The following is a 19,194-nucleotide window of genomic DNA, read 5'->3' as shown; positions in this document are numbered from 1 at the left end:
TTTATATGATTGTGTAGCTGGTCTAAGATGCATGTTCACAATCTATTTTTTTCTGTTCCAATGATGTGTAACTATAATCTATAAAGCATACATATATTTAAAATAAGGTTCCAAATATTATGATAAAAATAAGAAACAGGATGTTATTTCACTCAATATTGCATTGTTTATAAGGCTGGTGGATTGGAGAAGGGACTTCTAAAGGCATTCATAATTTATATGTGTTTTTCTTAGTTCTAGCCCAATATGTGTTGAATATAACAGAAAGCATTTTCCAAGGCTGAAGCTTATGCTTTTCAAACATACATCTCTCAAATCTGCTTAAGATGTTACTATGCAACCCGGTTTTATTTTTTTCATCCATTTGCATTTGTAGATGTGTTTCTCTCCCAGCCAGGTTATTAGAGTTGGCGGCTGCATGGTACAGATAGTGAGGCCTGCCGTATGTAGGTGTCTTCATGGAAATCACCTGGGGCCGAGAGTTCTGCTTTTCTCACCTTATCATATCTGGAACACAGATTTGCTCTGCTCGTGATATTTTGGCATCTGTGAATCACCATCATGTTGTCATATTCGCAGTTACAAAGTAGCCGATGGGAAAGGAGCCAACTACTTGAGGCATTTGCAATGGAAAAAAAAAGTCTGATTTCAGCACTATTCATTGGAAATGCTATTTGTGAAAGCATTTACTTCAGTTTCTGAGATGCTGGCAATAACTTTAATAGGCAGTGCATAACTCTGCATTTTTAGAAGAAATGTTCCTGTGTGCTGAACAGTGAAGAACCAGTAATTATTAAAACCCATGGGGAAAATGGTCAGCGTAGGAATTCAGAAGTAATTATCCATCATTTACTTATATTTTATCAAAATTACCTTCTAATTAATTGCATGATGGGCCAGTCATGTCAATATAGATGATTTATGATAATTCTCTCAACCAATAAAAACAGAGCGAGACTAATATATATCCCTTATAATTTTATCTGTACTCTTCATGAACATATAAAAGTGGGTAAAACAAAACTCAATTTTAAAATTATATTGAATAGCAACAAAGGAAATCAGGGTGTGTCCTGAGAAATTAGAACAAATAACTTTGTAAAAATGTGAAGCTTCCAAGAAAGTTAAATGAAAGCAAAATTCATCATAAGTATAAGCAAAGTTACACTAAAATACTTTTTAAAGATTATAATTTTCTTATTCTGTTTTAGCTCTCCCTAATTAGTAAAGGCATCTCAGAAAGTGTTAAGTTCCCATCTTTCTGCACATATCCCTTCACGTATTGTTTGGGTTAAAGGAGTAACCCCTTCTTATAACGTTCATAGAGATATGGCAAATCCCTCCACCCCACCCACACACAAGAAAAATCAAAAACACTGAGCTTTACTTTTTTATTTTACTGTACAATGTCTAACTACATTTAGGTTGTGCCAACTCAACTCAAACCTTGTATTGAATTTATGAATCTTTTCAAAAATGTTCCCTAGTAATTTTATACAAAGTTTGCTGTTGCCTCTGAAGGATTTGTGGTGACAAGATGGCAGTGCTAAGGCAAATACAAGGAAAGCCATTCATTTGCAAAGAAGTGTGAAGATATTTCCTGAAGTCAGCATTCATCAAAAATTTTGTTTCATGAAATACCATCACTGGAAAAAAACTACTCAGGAAAAGAAATCTCTAAGGGCTGTAGTTCAATAATCTTGGGAATTCTGCACATTCAAGTTTCTCTAAGGAATTCAAATGAACATGAGTATTTAAAAGTACTTGCAAAATCTTTTAATAAAAACTTTTATAAAAATACAAAATATTTTCCAAATATATTTAACCACAGACTTTTTTTATTCCAACAACTAATAGCACTTCAGGGATTATCTTTTTGTTGGGAAATCTACCTTAAATGAAAAAACTCCTTTTGATGGTTTAGGAAAACCCAAGTGTCTTCTAAAGCAAAGGAATGATGAGCTAGATCCTTGTCCTAAAACAAACAGCTGGTCACTTTTTTCCTAATCATGTTATGAAAAAAAAAATCCTATTTATAATGTATATTTTCATAATTCAAATTCCCTACCTGTTCTACTAATAGGAATGTCAGTCTTTTCTAGTGGTTGTGTATCCAGTCCTTCACAAAGGAGCGTCTAAATTTTGGGTTTTCAGAGAAGTCTTATCAGACAAACATCAGTGATTTATGGGAATAAGTAAATTGCTTTGCAGAAATACACCTATATTAAATAGGATGAGATTTTGAAATATGACAAAGAAGAATGCCCCTAATATAAAAAGAGTTCCTATAAATACATATGAAAGGGACTGATATGGTTTGGCTGTGTCCCCACCCACATCTCATCTTGAATTGCAGTTCCATAATCCCCACATATCATGGGAGGAACCAGGAGGAGATAATTGAATCATGGGGGCAGTCTCCCCCATCCTGTTCTTGTGATAGTGAGTTTGTTCTCAGGAGATCTGATGGTTTTATAAGGGGCTCTCCCCTTCACTGGGCAATCATTCTTCTCCCTCCTGCCACCGTGTGAAGAAGGACTTGTTTCCTTCCCCTTCTGGCATGATTGCAAATTTCCTGAGGCCTCCCCAGCCCTGTAGAACTATGAGTCAATTAAACCTCTTTTCTTTATAAATTACCCAGTCTCAGGCAGTTCTTTATAGCAGCATGAGAAGACGCTGATACATGGACCAATATTCTAACAAAAAATAAGCAAAGAATATGAATAGATGTTTTATAGAATAGTAAGTACAAAGAGCCTATGTCTAAAAAAAAAGTCTGTCTTCACTAGTGAACATAAATTACAATTGAGAGCCACAATGAGAAAACTTTTTTTAAACCCATCAGATTGCCAAAATTAAAGATCATTTAAATCTAAAGCTGGTGAATATTTAGGGAAATTGTTATTATCAACTGATAAGTGAGGTTATGTATTATTGTAAGTTTTTAAAAGTTTAATCTATCAGTGTCTATTTAAATTATTAAACTTATAAATCTATATATCCTCTGACCCAGCACAGTTAATCCTGCAGGAATTATATATATATACATTAATGAGCTCTTTTTTTGGCTGAATTCTTCAGCTTCTCTCTTCTCTTACCTCCCTGCCCTCTCCAGTTCCTCCTGTATTAATCTGCTGGCTTGTCTCTGCTTCATTATCTCAAGTGTCACTGCTAAATTAGCCATGATGAAACTCAAGATCTGATCAGTCACCACTTTTGGTGGTCTTGGAAGTCTAGAGTTGCTGCCATTGTTACTGGCTAAAGTGCAACTGCCACCAAAGCACCTAGTCACAGTGCCTCTAAAGCTTTTTATTTCCAAGCCCTTGTGCTGTGATTTAATTTCCATCACAATACTTTTGGGGTTGGGAGCTTGAGGAGGCTCTCTCTGTCACCTCCCTGACTTGGATTTTTACTAAACCAGGAAAGCACTACTATATGTTGCTGAATCTTGGGTACTATAGCATTTTGGAAATACTGTTTCTCCAGTTCATGTCCACGGCAACCCCTCTCCAAATGTTCACAGGATCAGCATGACTGTCAAGAAAGTTTTCAGTGCCAGAAACAGGCTAGGTCCAGGGTAGCACTCCTCTGTGACGCATTGCCCTCAGAGCAGAGACCAGCCTGCTGTTCTAGACTCCTTCCGCCTGCATGATAAGTTTCCTTGCAGGAACACTTTGTCTTTTTTTTGCAATCTGGCCTTGGTCTGTGGCAGTGCAGATATTGTTATAGCGTTACAATTCAATGGTAAGGAGGAGGCAGGTGGGAGCTTAAGGTCCATGCCACTTTGCTCCTTGGAGGTACTTCTACCTCTTGTGCAAATCCACGGGGGAAAGTTCTCATCCATCCTCACCTGCAGCCAGCCCCTCGTGTACCAAACTCAAATGAATTTAATCATATTAAGGAAGGGCTTATAAGCAACTAACTCTTATCCGTTGTCAGACCCCTGTCCAAGCAAATGTCCTGCAAAAATGATGTATGGTTACAGCAATGTTCACGTGGAGACTGTCTCATGGCTCCTTTACAAGAGTTCTCTTTTGACACAGATCTGGAAGTGATTGTTTTTCTGTCCTCATTTACCTAATCAAACTCATTCATGTGAGCCACATGTGCTCGCCCCCTCCTGCTGGCAACTGCTTCTCCCGGACTCCGGCCCACTGCACTCATCAGGTGGAACCCCTGCCTGATTGTCTCCTCTGCTGGAGCCTCTGTTCTCTTTCTAGTTGTGAAGTCCCCTAGTGTGAGCCCTCTACTCTTTTTTATCTTTCCATCGGTGAGATCATCCACATTCATGGTGCCAAATTCCATCTGTATTTTTACATTTAAATTTATATCTTCAGCCCAGTGATTCTCAACCCTGAGCAATTCTGCCCACTGCCTTGCCCTCACTCAGCCATTTCTGGAGACATGTTTTGTTTTTCACAACTGGGTGGGGGAGATACTGTCATTAAGCAGACAGAGGCAAGAGGTGCTGTGACATATCCTATGATGCAGACGTGCACAGGACAGCCCCCAGAACAAATAAATATCTGGGCCAAAAAGTCTATAGTGCTGACATTGAGAAACACAGTCGCTCTGTTATGAACGCATGTTACGCCACACTGCCACTAACATGGCGATGTGTGCCTTACACCTGAAAGGGCTAAAAGAGAAATCTTTATTTCCCTCCCAAAGTACGTTTTTTTCTCTTGGAATCCTATCTTGGCAGCCTAATCTATCTTACCTCCCAGAAACCTAGGAGTTGGCTCAATTCCTGTCTTTTTCACATTCTCACATCCACTCCATCAGCAGAGATTGTGAGTTCTACTTCCAAAATTTATTCTAGAATCATCCATTTCTCTTCACGTCCATTGAAGCCACCACATCTGACCCCCACCATGCAGTAGCCTCTGAATTCTTCTCCCAGCGGCTGCCTGAGGTCCCTGCTTTCCATTCCCATAGCGCCTGAAGAACTCTTTATAAACATGAATTGGACATCTCTTTTCATCCCTGTAGTAGTATGCTCTCGCACTGCTATAAAGAAATACCTGAAACCGGGTAATTTATAAAGAAAAAAAGGTTTAGTTGTCTCACGGTTCTGCAGGTTGTATAGGAAGCATGGCTGGGGAGGCTTCAGGAAACTTACAGCCACAGCTGAAGACAGAGAAGACGCAGGAACTTCTTACATGGCCAAACAGGAGAAAATAGAGTGAAGGGGGATGTGCTAACACTTTTAAACCAGTAGATCTCGTGAGAACTCACTATCACGAGAAAGACAAGGCGGAAGTCCGCCGCCATCATCCAGTCACCTCCCACCAGGCCCCACCTCCAAAGGCAGGGATTGCAATAGTTGGGAGGGTGCAGAATCCACGCCATATCACTCCCAAACCCCGATGTCATCCCTTTGCACTTAGCAAGTGGCCCTCAAGTTCTAAATCTTGTCTCATGTCCAGCTTCCAGAGCTTTTTTCCAAGTCTTCCTGCTCTGAGAGGCTTTCTCCTAGTGGTTTCCAAACATTCTGCCTTCAGGCCCTCGCTGTTGTGCTTCCTTCTTCCCGGAGCGCTCTGCTGCCAGATCCTCCCAGTCTGGCTGCTGCTGCTGCTCACCCACCCGGGTCACATCTTGTGAGCGCACTTTCACGGCTGTGCAAAATACAATGGATTCTGTCACTCACACACTATTCTTATGCCCTGTTTTATTTTATTCAGAGAACTCAGGATGGCTTTGTTCATTTTGTTATTGTTCTCAAAACTATGGACTAAAGGGTCCATGATGCCATCTTTCCGTGCTTCACCTTAGTTGGTGCTCAGTAAATATTAATTAAGTGAATGATGCTGGTCAGTCGCTGTAGCTCACGCCTGTAATCCCAGCACTTTGGGAGGCCAAGTCCGGTAGATCACAGTGTCAGGAGTTCAAGATCAGCCTGGCCAACATGGTGAAACCCCGTCTCTACTAAAAAAAAAATAAAAAATTAGCCGGGCGTGGTGGTGGGTGTCTGTAATCCCAGCTACTCAGGAGGCTGAGGCAGGAGAATGGCTTGAACTCAGGAGGCGGAGGTTGCAGTGAGCTGAGATCGGGCAACGGCACTCCAGCCTGGGCAACAAAAAAAAAATCCAAAAAAAAAAAAAAAAAAAAAAAAAAAAGTGCTGTCCAGCAGTGCACATAACTAGAAATGAGGCCTCAGTTGTTAGACAGACTGATACTGAGGCTTAGTCCAGAGGGAATAATTCTAGAAGTGAATTTACAAATGACAAAACAGCAGTGTGGATCCATATGATGGAGCTTCTTTCCAGAAGTCTGCCTTTCTGCCAGCATTCATGTGGCTTCTTTGATCCCTCTCTTCTTGTAATCCACTCATAAAAACAATAACGCAAGACATAACACTCTATTTATATTTATTCATTTTCCAACTAGATTACAAGTTGCTTAAGGGTGAAGATTCTTGTTTATTGTTGTATCGCCTGTGGCATAGCACTGGACCTGAACATGCTAGACTTTCCTGTATAGCTAACATGCTTCAAATTGGGTGTGTGGCGTTTGTGATAGCTCTTTGCTACTCATACTTTTTCTTACTCTCTGATTTTCTGATGAGTTCTAAATAAATGAGGCACTCTAGCATTTCATATTTAGAAAAACTTAAGCTTACATAATAAATGTTATTTGATAACTATTATAGCAAAAGTAGAAAAATAGATTCATTCAAACATGATAAAAGCTAGCCTAGGCCAGGCGCGGTGGCTCAAGCCTGTAATCCCAGCACTTTGGGAGGCCGAGACGGGCGGATCACGAGGTCAGGAGATCGAGACCATCCTGGCTAACACGGTGAACCCCGTCTCTACTAAAAATACAAGAAACTAGCCGGGCGAGGTGGCGGGCGCCTGTAGTCCCAGCTACTCGGGAGGCTGAGGCAGGAGAATGGCGGGAACCCGGGAGGCGGAGCTTGCAGTGAGCTGAGATCCGGCCACTGCACTCCATCCCGGGCGAAAGAGCAAGACTCCGTCTCACAAAAAAAAAAAAAAAAAAAAAAAAACTAGCCTATATTGAAGGCTAATTCTGAGTCAAGCAGTATTCTAACAGCTTTACAAAGCTGATTCATTTAATTATAACACAATAGCCCTATAAGATGGTGCCTATTATTTTCTTCCTTTTGCAGTTAAAGAACTAATGGCAGAAAGAGATAAATGAGTTACTGAAGATCACCGTGTAGTGAGGAGGTATTGAGATACCCTTTGAAACCAGGTAGTGTGACTCTTGAGTCAGTTCTCTTAAACTCGAGCTATTCACTTTTGATACACACTATACAAATGATTTCTTAAAATTCTTAAACCTTTCAAGTAACAAAATCCTTTCTACCTAAATGCAACTTTTTAAAATTCCACAAGCTGACTTACTGCTGCATACTCTGTACAATTAAACATGTTTCAACCCTCTACTAACTTCAGTGATAAATAATATTTCTGCTTTATGGTATGCATGACAAATTCTTTTTTATCATCTCTAAAAATGCAAGACCTTAGATGAATACACTAACATATCTTCACAGTAGAGTTGGGGAGGGTGAAAACCAGGAAAATAAATTACTCCAGTAATGCATTTTGGCATTGTAATGGTCCATTTCTAGCAAAGAGCAAAATAGACATTATATAACCTGCCTTATTTGATATTATCTGTTTAAGTTTAGTGATGATTGCAATCTAAATAAATCAATATGAGTACAATTTAAGAATAAAGATAACCATAAAACCTTTTAATTGTCCTTTCTATCAAAAGGAATATATTTGTTATTCATAACTACAAAGAATCATGCTAATTTTCACAAAAGGCTTAAGATTCAACGTACTCTGCAGCAACAGATTCACATAACAACCCATGAAATGCAGAAATAAAAATATGCATTAAAAGAACATTAGAGGCCAGCCTGAAACAGAGAGAAATGAAAATATTCAGAGTCAATGTCTTGCTAGGTAACCGATTCAACTTTAAGAGCCATCTGGTCCTTTCCATGCTCCATATCCACTGTCCTCTACCAATGTAGACATGGATATGGTTTTTGGTCCCCTAATTAAGTGGAATCTATGTGGAATGGTAGGGCAGTGCCACACAACCATTGCATTTTGTTTTTTGACAAGATATTTCCCATCAATGATTGGATTTTGAAAGGATCCTACATCAAGGCCAGCTAGTATATTCACTTTATAGATTTTTGCCTTATTTACTAAATCTTAACTTTCTAATATATATCTCAGGTAATCAAAAGGAGAGATACCTCCATTATTTTCCAGATAAAAAAAACTGGTACACAGGTATAATTTCAAAAGCTGTCCAGCCAGTTCTGTAGCAGGGATGGAGCTTCAAGTCAAGGAATTGAAGTAAAATCCTTTCCTTACCACATAGTAGCTGTAAGGCCTTAAGATAACACAAATAGGATCTCTTAGTTTTAATGTCCTCAATTATAAAATAAGAGTAATGTGTATGAAAGTGCTGAGCCCAGTCTATTGAGTTTTTTGCTGAACTTGAAAAATCCAAAACTTAAAAAATCTGAAAACAAACTCATTATTTTCTCCTTCCCTAATTTTGCACCCCTTTTGTTTCTCTTGTGATCACTGCATTAGTAAATGGTGCTTCAGTCACTTAAGCCCCAAATCAGAAAGATATTCTATAAACTTCTGTTCTCAGATGGTTAAAACTATCTATCAATTATGCTTTCCAAATGCCCTGGGAGCCTCTCGCTTTATTTACATTCTCATGGCCATTTTGTCAGTGCAGACTTGCCCAATTTCAATGATGGGTTCATGTAAAGGTCTCTTAACCAGCTTGCTTCATTCGGTGTAGCCATCCACCACCTTGCTAACTTGATTATCCAAAACAGAAATATACCAGCCTGCCTTTTAAAAATGATTAACATTTCTTCCGCTTAAAAAGTTGGATCATCTTAAAGCAGCATACTGACCTAGGCCTTCGGGAATTATTTCCTGTCTCCTTCAAAGGCTTTCTCTAATTTGGGCCAAGTGAACACCCTGGAAATATTCTAGGCTGTGAGGTTTCCCCATGTCTTTGACCTTTGCCTATCCATTTGTCATTGTCTGATTGTCTAATGAAATCTCACTCACTCTTTCACTTCAACCTTCAAATAACAAAAAATAAGTTGCCTCGCACATCCAGTAACTCCTGTGTCACACACACACACACACACACACACACACCCTCACAAAAACAGATGAACTTACCCAGAGTATTGAACATGTCAAGAAAGGTGATACATTTCAAAAATCAAAATAGCCATGCTCTTTTTTTCTTTTCTTTTCTTTTTCTTTTTCTTTTTTTTTTTTTTCTGAGACAGGGTCTCACTGTCTCACTCAGACTGGAGGGATCCAATCATAGCTCTCTGTAACCTCAAACTCCTGAGCGCAAGGAATTCTTCCATCTTAGCTTGCTGAGTAGTGGGGACTAGAGGCGTATGCTGCTACATCCAGCTGACTTAAAAATATATATACAGAGAGAGATGAGGGTCTCACTATGTTGCCCTGGCTGGTCTCAAACTCCTAGCTTAAAGTCATCCTCTCACCTTGGCCTCCCAAAACACTGGTATTACAGGCATGAGCCACCACAACTGGCCTCCCAGCTTTTTCTTCTTTATCTTTTCTGTGGAGAGTTCATTTGAAGATGAGTTTCTGAAGGGAAGAGTCTATTGCCCCTCCTCACACTAAAATAGTATTCATGTCTCACCCTAAAATATTTTCAAAGAGGACTTTGCAAAGCTGTGAGAAGAGCTAAATGGCCACCTCTCTTCCTCTGTCCGTATGTCCATCACCAGTGCACTCAGGTAGAAGAGTTAAGGTCAGTGGCTGCAGCCCTTGATTGGTAAGCTGACGGATAGGAATGTGCTTCTAACCACAGAGAAGTTGGCAGCAAGACTGAGAAATTACAGCCCTGGCTTGCGCAGAATGAAGCCCAGATATCGCTTAATTGGTGGCCTTGATTTGGGCTATAGTCCAGCTCTTTATAACCTGATACATTCATTGCATACTGTTGTGATGTTATTTTGAGCTGTTTAGGGAAATGTTTTATCATAGTTGTTTACAACAGGGAAAAACACTAAAAATTGTTCACACTTTAACTCTGTGTAACACGCCATGTGAGTAGCCATCAGCTTTCCAAGCTCATCAGCTACCTGCATCTCATCCCTTTAGGTCATGTTGGACAACCTTAAGACAAAATGGTAACTTTTCCTCCACAGAGTGGTTGACCATATGCCCCTGGTTTGCCGAACCCAGTGCTGGATCACATTAGTGTGCTAGCATCTTGTTCATTGACTTTCTTCTTTAAATCTCAAAACTTTTCTACTATGAGCAATACATTTTATGTCCGCTCTATCCAAAAGGGGATTAAGCAGAGGTCAGAATTTGTCTCTGCAATGCTTGAAAATGGAAAACTGAGCAAAAGACAATTCCAATATTGCAAAAGGGATCCAGCTTAGGATTCGAGGAAGACTCTTTAATGAGAGGATGTTTGGGATTCAAAAGTTAGAGCAAGAATTAGATGAGGGAAGTGGCTTTCTCGGCTCTCACATTTGCTAAGGTCCCAAGCCTGAGAAAGGAAACAGGGATGCACATTTTAGCAACAAAACAAAGGCCAGTGTCTCTGCAGAATGATGAGTGAGGAGGGTGCTGGGAAAATGAGAACAGGGAAGTCAGCAGGGTTTTGAACAAGTCTTGGAGGCCATGTCAAGGATTTTAAATAAGTGATAACAAGAAAATGTTGCAATAGTTAAGTAGGATTGAAAGTTGATTATACCTGCTTATTAAAAAAAAAAAACCACTCAACATCTGTGTGGATAAAGGATTAGGGTTGGGGTTAGGTGCATGAATAGCGAGAGAATTGTAAAGACTCTTGGTAAACTAAAGTAATAGCCATTTTGAGAGATTGTGGAAATTTAGCTATCGTGGTAGTAGTAGGGGAAGAAAACTGTTTTTCTTTGCTGGTTCAGTAATAAATTGTTTATTTTCAAAAACTAACAGAACTAAAACTTGAGAAATTTATTTTGCCCTAAATGCTTCTTTTTATATCAAAGCAGAGACATCTGGAAATCATCTCTGTAGATGGATGAAAACTTATATTAATTGTTTCATTTACTATTAGTCAGTTTTGCCTTTAATTGCTTGAGAGGGCACCATCAGGGAGGAAATGCAATCCCAACTAGTGCAATATGACAGACAGGGCACCAGGAGAGAAAGGTCTGCCCAGAAGCAGAGCTGTTCCCAAGGAGCCAAGAGAATTGCCAGACCACTCCATCCATCCCTGAGCACCCGACCCCTTTCTCAATCTTATTCGAGAGTCAATCTAGGATTGGAGTGAGAAGCAATTTTGCTGTCCTGACAATTTAACACTCAAGTGAACTAAGATGAATTTGCAACATGATCTACCTCTGTTTACAAATTAGTATCTACACATTATCAATTTTGCAAGCATTGGGATTTTACTTGTTTTGAAGATGCAATAAAACAAAGTTGAAAACAATTCTCCATAATTTGAGAAAGTCAACATCAGCATTTGTGACGTACAGAGACAGCTGAAATAAAATGCGTGTGCGTAGTCTTGCATATGCAAATAAAGCAGAGTTCCTAAGGAAATTATACTTGATACTTTTGGTTTTCACTTCTGAGAAAACCAATTCAGGTTCTACTGGAAAGTAAACAATCAAAAAAGAAGTTTCTTCGACTGCTGCTGTTTCTCCTAGTTATCCCTCTTTTCCTCTGATTGGGATTAAATATTATATTGATTCTGGCCGGCTTGTTTCAAGTGTAACCTTTGGTACACATTGCAAGAAACCTTGATTTTACCTTATTTCATCTCAGCGATATTTGTGAGGTATTGTAAATGAAAATCTCTTAGACGTTAATGCAGTACGTGAAAAGTATATAAGGAACTCAAATAACTAATGTAATATTTGAAAAGAGTACATTTGATATTAATAACTTCTACCGAGTGGTATTTTATTTTTATTTAGTAGAAATGAAATTCTCTATGACACCTAACCATTAAATTTTCTGGAATAGACCTTAATCCACATGCTTCTCATTATAGACATTGAATAGAATGTGCTCAAAGCTACACCCATGACCCGGATAATGTGCCCTGTAATTTCTGTTTTTGCTCTCAGACATGAAACTCATTAGCTTTTGTGGTTTCAGTGCACATGCAATGAACAGAAAAGCATTTAATTATTACCACCAAGGAGGTGATTTTCTTTTTGGGTAAAAAAGAAACTAAATGAGGTCAGGAAAAGTTTTTTTTTAAAGTTGCGCTGTAATTGTGCTTAGTATAACAATGCATCATTCTTTATATCATTTACTGGATACCAATAAATGATATGTTTTATTTTAACAGGCAATTTGCTGCTAGAAGTGTGTTTTCCATTTAAAAGGTAAGTGCCTTTTTGAGAAATATTATATAAAATTATCATCATTTCTGATTTATAGCTTTAAAGGGCCTGTTAATTTTAAAGCCCCATGGCTGACAGCTGTGTTGTTCAAAGGCGAGGATGTATAGTATTAATTATCTTAAGCTCCAGATTATTATTCGTGCTGCTGACATTAAGTATAAAGGACAAACTGGCACATTTTTCTATTTTAGTAAGAATAATTAATTAACCTGGTGATTATTAAAAGAAATACCTGTTGAAGTAAGATACAACTAACACAGTTCAGTTTGATCACATTTGTTTCAGTTCTAGATGGATATAGATAATTTTCCTGGAAATTACCAGTAACTTAGAGTATGGTCACAGGTTTTTTTTTTTTTTTTTTTTTTTTTCAGTTTTTCTTTGTTATTTGTCTGGTTACTTGGAATCAGAGAATGGCTTATACATTTTGAAAGTTAAAAATGCTTATGTCTGAAAGGTATTACTTACCAGTAAAGACTGTACAGCTTTTACCGGACTACATTTATATTTTCAAATTTTGCAATGTAATAGTTGCAACCACGAGTTAAATTTTAGAGCTGGCTAACTCTAGTATTTAAATTTTCAAGAATTCTGTGATGTTTAAAAGAAAACTAAATGCTTAAGTAGAGAATACTTTGTACTTTATTATATACCCCAAAATGTCTGCTTCGTTGTGTTATTTCTCAGTTTGTCTTTCCCTAAGCATTCATTCAGACAGTGAAAATATAGAGGAGTGATTAGTTACTGTATTCCTGGTATAGTCTTTGTTTCTCTAACAAGTCATGGTGAATGTCTTCAAAAGACAGCCTTCTACAGCATCCCTGGCAAACATCAATCTCTATTATTGCTCTAGCTTGGAAGTTCCACTTGTTTATACCTCTTGGTTGAGTATAATCACTTTTTTACTTTTATGCGTTTTGGATGCTGTAAGGAGAGAAACTTCTTGCCTTTAGGGCATTTGAATTCAGCTTCTGGTTGTAGTAACAGAGGAACTCTGTGTGTAATTATGTTGCCAAGATAAGTAAATTAATAAATTATAACTCTTTCCTCCACCTAATAATTGTTTATTTATGGGGTTGTATTTCTGCTATCAGGTAATGTTAGTGTATTAGCTTGATGTATTAGCATCATGCTAACTATCACAGCTAGTTATGTGGTTAGCAAAGCAATGTATTTTACAGGCACTTTGCATTATGAAAATAGCACGTCTGTTACTTGTAAATTCCTGCTCTCTTATGGTAGGAGCCCATAATTCTGTTAAGTAAGCTACCAAGAATTATGTTTAAAAGTGTAACTCACAAATTCTGCCTTGTCATGGAAGTTGGCAGCTATGACAGAATTACAACAAAGTTCTTTTTTTATAAGTTTAACGTTAAGCTATGTAAATACATGATGTACAGGTTATGTGAGCCATGGTTTAGACTACATTGCTGAAAAACAATCAAGAAAAGTAAAAAAGTTAACGATTTTGAAAGTTTCATCCCCCTTCCATACAAACTGGGTAGTCAAAAGAATGTAGGCTTTAGGGTCAGTTAGAACTCACTTGTAGACCTACCTCCAGCTCTTACTTGCTGTGTGACTTCAGGCAAGTTACTTAACCTCTCTGAGACATTTAAATTAGTTTTCACACTGAATATAGCAATACTTATTTTGCACAACTGCCATAAACATGCTGCAAGTGATTTGTTGGTTCCCTGCTTTCCCCTAAAAGTCAATCTCATCTTGTGTACACAACCTCAAACAAATTCCTTATTGCTGTATCTGATAAAACTATAATTTTATGGTAAGCTTGTCTCTTTTTTTTCTTCTATGTATATAAACTTTGCCTTGAATGTACTAACCTGGTAGAATATTCACATCTACCAAATAAAGCATAATATCTTGCTAAACTCTGTATAAAGATACTGCCTTCCGTTGGTATCAAAGTGTACACCCCGGGTATTGATGTACAGGCATTTTGTGAACACAGACAACTCTCATTTTAGTAACTGTTTGTGAATCTTAAATACTTCTTTCCTTTTTTGTCTTCTCTTCCGTGCCCCTACTTAGGCTATTTCCTGTCCAGAGACCTAGTCTTCTTTACTACATACTAAAGCTTACAAGTGGGGCCCTGTTCTAGCTTCTTTTATTCCTTTATTTAGGAAAGCATCTCCTTGCAATCCTTTCTCTCCAAACTCTGCTGGGTCATTGAATAGCTAAATGACTGAAAATGTTTCAATAGCCTTTCAAGATAGTGTTTACATTTTAATGAGTGTTTGTAATGGCTTCACCTAAATGCAAGGGAATATGATGATCTCTTTGGTGTGGGGAAGAATTTGAGGCCCAAAGTCATTACCAGGCAGCCCTGTAAACTTATAAAAGTAGGGTTGCTTCCTCTCCATGCTTGTTATAAAGCTTCTACATGCGTACAAGACTTCATGTAAATATTCTCTTTCTCTTTTCCTGCTTTCTCCCACTGCAGATAAAAAATTTCAAACGGACATAAATCAATATCTAGTTCTCCTCTGAAAATTGTGAACACATTATTTTAAATCTTCTCTGTACTATTCTCCAACGCCCTTTGACTTTTTAGTTGCCTTCAAAATTTTAAGAATAATTTGTATTTATTGTTTATCACAAATTCTCATACACCTGAGCCAAACGGTTTTGTTAAGTTTGGGGGGAATCATGACTTTTGTGTTTCCGATCAGGAAACAGAGAAGGACGTGACTTGGCTAAACTCGGCAGAGTGATCATCGGTTAATACTGGGGTTTCTGACAACCCAAAGGAGTTCAAATATGCCAACGTCATTCTATCACGTAAAAGCAATTCATGTGCTATTTTTCTTCTATGGATTTACTCATGCATATGCAAATACGAGACAGAAGAAAACCAGACAAAATGTACTGCATGTGGTAATGTGACTCAGCGACTCAGTAAGCCAGGCCCTCCCCAGGCTCCTTGCCAGTATAAACTCGGTGTTGACAGGGAGTTCGGTGTTTTCTAATAGCAAAAAGCCAAAAATGAAAATAGTTCTCTGCTTGAATAATGCAATGTATATATGACATTAATAAAGTTCTGGGAAAAATGATAGAAGACCTACACGTCACATTTTGCCAGGCACAGTTAACTAATCCTGGGGACTAAGAAGAAAGGACAATGGATTCCCCTGAGAGCTTTTTAATTGACCCTTAAATGTCATTCCAAGTGCTTTAATAATGAAGAATTGGAAAGCTTTGACATTTGTTGATTGTTTATCTTGAAGTTTTCTGTTGATTTATTTTCTATTTTTACTGAAAAGTTACTGCTGGATTCTAGTGCTTTCGGAAAACACCTTTTTTATCTCATCATATCATCTGTGTGAGTCTAACTTTCCTACGGTTTGCCTCACTCTTCTCAAGCCAAAACCAACTAATTATACCTGTCACAAAACAATTTCTTCCCCAATCAGACAAATGGATGTTTTTGTTTATTCTTTGCTTCTTGATTGTTTTAAACAGCAATCCTATATTAATTTTGATAAATCCACACACTGATATTAAAATGATCATAAAAGGAGCATGTGACAAGTTTATCTGGGCTTATAGGTTAGAAGTTGGATAGGGTGTCCTTTGTGAGCATTGCAACGATATGAGAAGCACTCAGATCTAAAGTTAACACTTCTGAATAAATTTATTTTTTTAGCATGCAGTTTTTCCTGGAAGACTGAAAAATCCAGAAACTTTTTTTGACATCTAGAATGTCCTGTCTTGCACATATTTTTTAAAATCTATATCACATATTGTTGACTTCCTTGCCAAAGGCACACGTGCATTTCTATTTTATTTTTTGATAATTCTGATATTGTACCTAGTTCTCTGGAGCCATGGTACCTCTATTTTATTTCTGAATCAAGCTCTATGCTTCTTTATACCTACCAACTTCTGACATGTTTTCACTGGCAATTTGGTCATTAACATATTTGCGAGATCTAACTTTATATCACTATTTCAGGTGAATTTGTAAAGCATAGAAAACCAGATAAAATGTTGGGTTTCTTTAAATGAATTTCATCTCTATAGAATAAAATTTAGCATTCGGTCCTTTTTTCCACATATCGTCACACATTTACTTTTATACATTTACCTTAGAGTAAATATATTTGCCTCACACCACTTTAAGGAGTGATTAAGGTGCGTGCTTGGGCCACCTTTTTCTCCTCAGAACTCCCAAGAATTAGTTTCCTTCATTTAAATAATTACAAGTACAAAACCTTCATATTGAAAATCGGTATAGATATTACAACTTGAATTATACAATAAAATAAACATGCGCAAGCTTTTCTTTCCACAATGAAAGTTCATTATAGAAACAGCATCAAATGCAACTCCTAGATTATGGTGAATTTAAAGACGGCAAAATTTCAACATCACCCAATTGTTCTAAGATATCTACTACTGGCATTCCAGTGTTCAACTGGACTTTTAATGCATTTATTTATACATAATCAATGTTATGGCACCTGTGCAATATATAGACTAATCTCTTCTTATAGGCCATTTTACCTTATTCCGTTTCAGTTACCTGTGGTCAACCACGGTCCCAAAAATATTAAAAGAAAAATTCCAGAAATAAACAAATTCATCCATTTTAAAACGTGTGCCATTCTGAGTAGCATGGTGAAATATTATGTCATCCTGCTCTGTCCTGCCCCAAACTTGGGCCATCCAATTGTCTAGCACAGCCACACTGTAGACACTACCCACCTACTAGTCACTGATGCGGCTGCTCCTGACATCCAGCCGTCGCCATCATCACTGTGGGTCTTGGTCTGAGAACCTACACTCATCCTCCTGGATACTTTAAGCTATCTCTGGATTATATATAATACCTAATAGAATGCATATGCTATGGAAAGAATTGCTCCACTGCATTTTTATTTGTATTATTTATAATTATAAATTTGTAAATTAATAAAATCTTTTTGATTATTTTCAATCTGGGGTCAGTTGAATCCAAGGATGCAGAACCTGTGGATATTGAGGGTCCATGTATATGGTTATAATTCTCCTAATTTACTATTAGCTATTCTTGTTAATCTCTTACTGTGCCTAATTTATAAATTAAACTTTATCATAGGTATATAAGTATAGGAAAAAAACATACTATATATTGGCTTCTGTACTATTTTTAATCATTTATTTACTTATTTATTTTTATTTTATGTATTTATTTTTTTTGAGACAGGGTCTCTGTCATCCAGACTGGAGAGCAGTGGCACCACCTTGGCTCACTGCAACCTCTGCTTCCCGGGTTCCAGCGATTCTCCTGCTTCAGCCTCCTTAGTAGTTGGGATTACAGGCACGCGCCAACACACTGGGCTAATTTTTGTATTTTTAGTAGAGACACGGTTTCATCGTGTTGATCAGGCTGGTCTCGAACTCCTGACCTTGTGACCCACCCACCTCAGCCTCCCAAAGTGTGGGGTTTACAGGTGTGAGCCACTGCGCTCAGCCAGGGTTCCCTACTATTTGTGGTTTCAGGCATCCACTGTAGGTCTGGGAAGGTATGCCTTCAATGAGTTGGGGGCCTACTGTATTCCAATTCTCTTTCTTAGATATGCTGTTTTCCATCCTGCCCTCTTTCCTGAGAGGCGTCGAGGTCTCTCTGGATCTGGATTTTGTCTGTTCAGGGAGAGAGATAGGCAGGGAGATGAGAAGGATATAAGAGAGTGAGATCAGGGTTTCTTGCTCTGGCTCCCTCCCTCCAAGATCACCTCAAGCTGTCTGTGTCCCTTGGCCACAGTTCTCAGTTCCTCTCCAGGCACACTTCCCTCAGCGACTCTCTTCTCGGTTGTAGGAGCTGCCTCTTCTCTGTCCCTGCCACCCTCGGCATGGTGAGAATTTTCCTTTGGAACTTCTTGGGTTTTCTGAACATTCCACCTACACGTATGTCAATGGTTCCTTTCTTTAACTGTCTGGAAATTATCCTACTAAGAGGGAGGTGCCATCCGCTCCTAGTTGGAACATGGACTCATACTGCAGTTTATATGTAGTTTTACTGTCTGCTTCTGATTTTGCTCTACAACATGTCTTGAACATCCTTACTTGTTGTTCGGCATCATTTTTTCATGTTCTAACAGCCTCATGCTACACATGCCCCGCAATTGAACATTCACCTTGTTTTCTGGTTTTCCCTCTTAGTGACAATGTCATAAGGAGAACCTCTGTACATATGTACAACCTCTATTAGTCCCTTCAGATAAGTTCCCAGAGGTGAACTAATGGAAGTATTTCCAAGTAGTATTTTATTATTCATGCTGCAGATTTACTATCAAAGAAACACTCTACCATTCTTTAGCTGTGCCATCTCCGTATTCCCTCAAGTAGTTATGCAGTCACTTTGAAAGTCCTACTGCTTGAAAATGTGAGACACTGGATCTCCAGGCTTGAGGATTTTCTGTGTGGATGTTCCAGGGTTTGTTTACATGCTTTTATTGCCTACTTCTGATTTGGCTCTGCAATAGGTCTTGAACATCCTTGCATGTTGCTCAGTATGATTTTAACACATTCTAACAGCTTCATTCTACACAGCCTCCGTCATAAGAGCATCAACCTACTTTTCTTTCTTTTTTAATGTTTTTTTTTAAGATGGAGTTTTGCTCTGTCACCCAGGCTGGAGTGCAGTGACATGATCTCGGCTTACTGCAACCTCCTCCTCCTGAATTCAAGAGATTCTCCAGCTTCAACCTCCCAAGTAGCTGGAATTACAGGCATGCACCACCATGCCTGGCTAATTTTTGGTGGTTTTTGTTGTT

The sequence above is a fragment of the Piliocolobus tephrosceles genome, chromosome 3, assembly GCF_002776525.5.
Source record: "Piliocolobus tephrosceles isolate RC106 chromosome 3, ASM277652v3, whole genome shotgun sequence".
Taxonomy (NCBI): domain Eukaryota; kingdom Metazoa; phylum Chordata; class Mammalia; order Primates; family Cercopithecidae; genus Piliocolobus; species Piliocolobus tephrosceles.
This window is presented reverse-complemented; position numbering follows the sequence as displayed.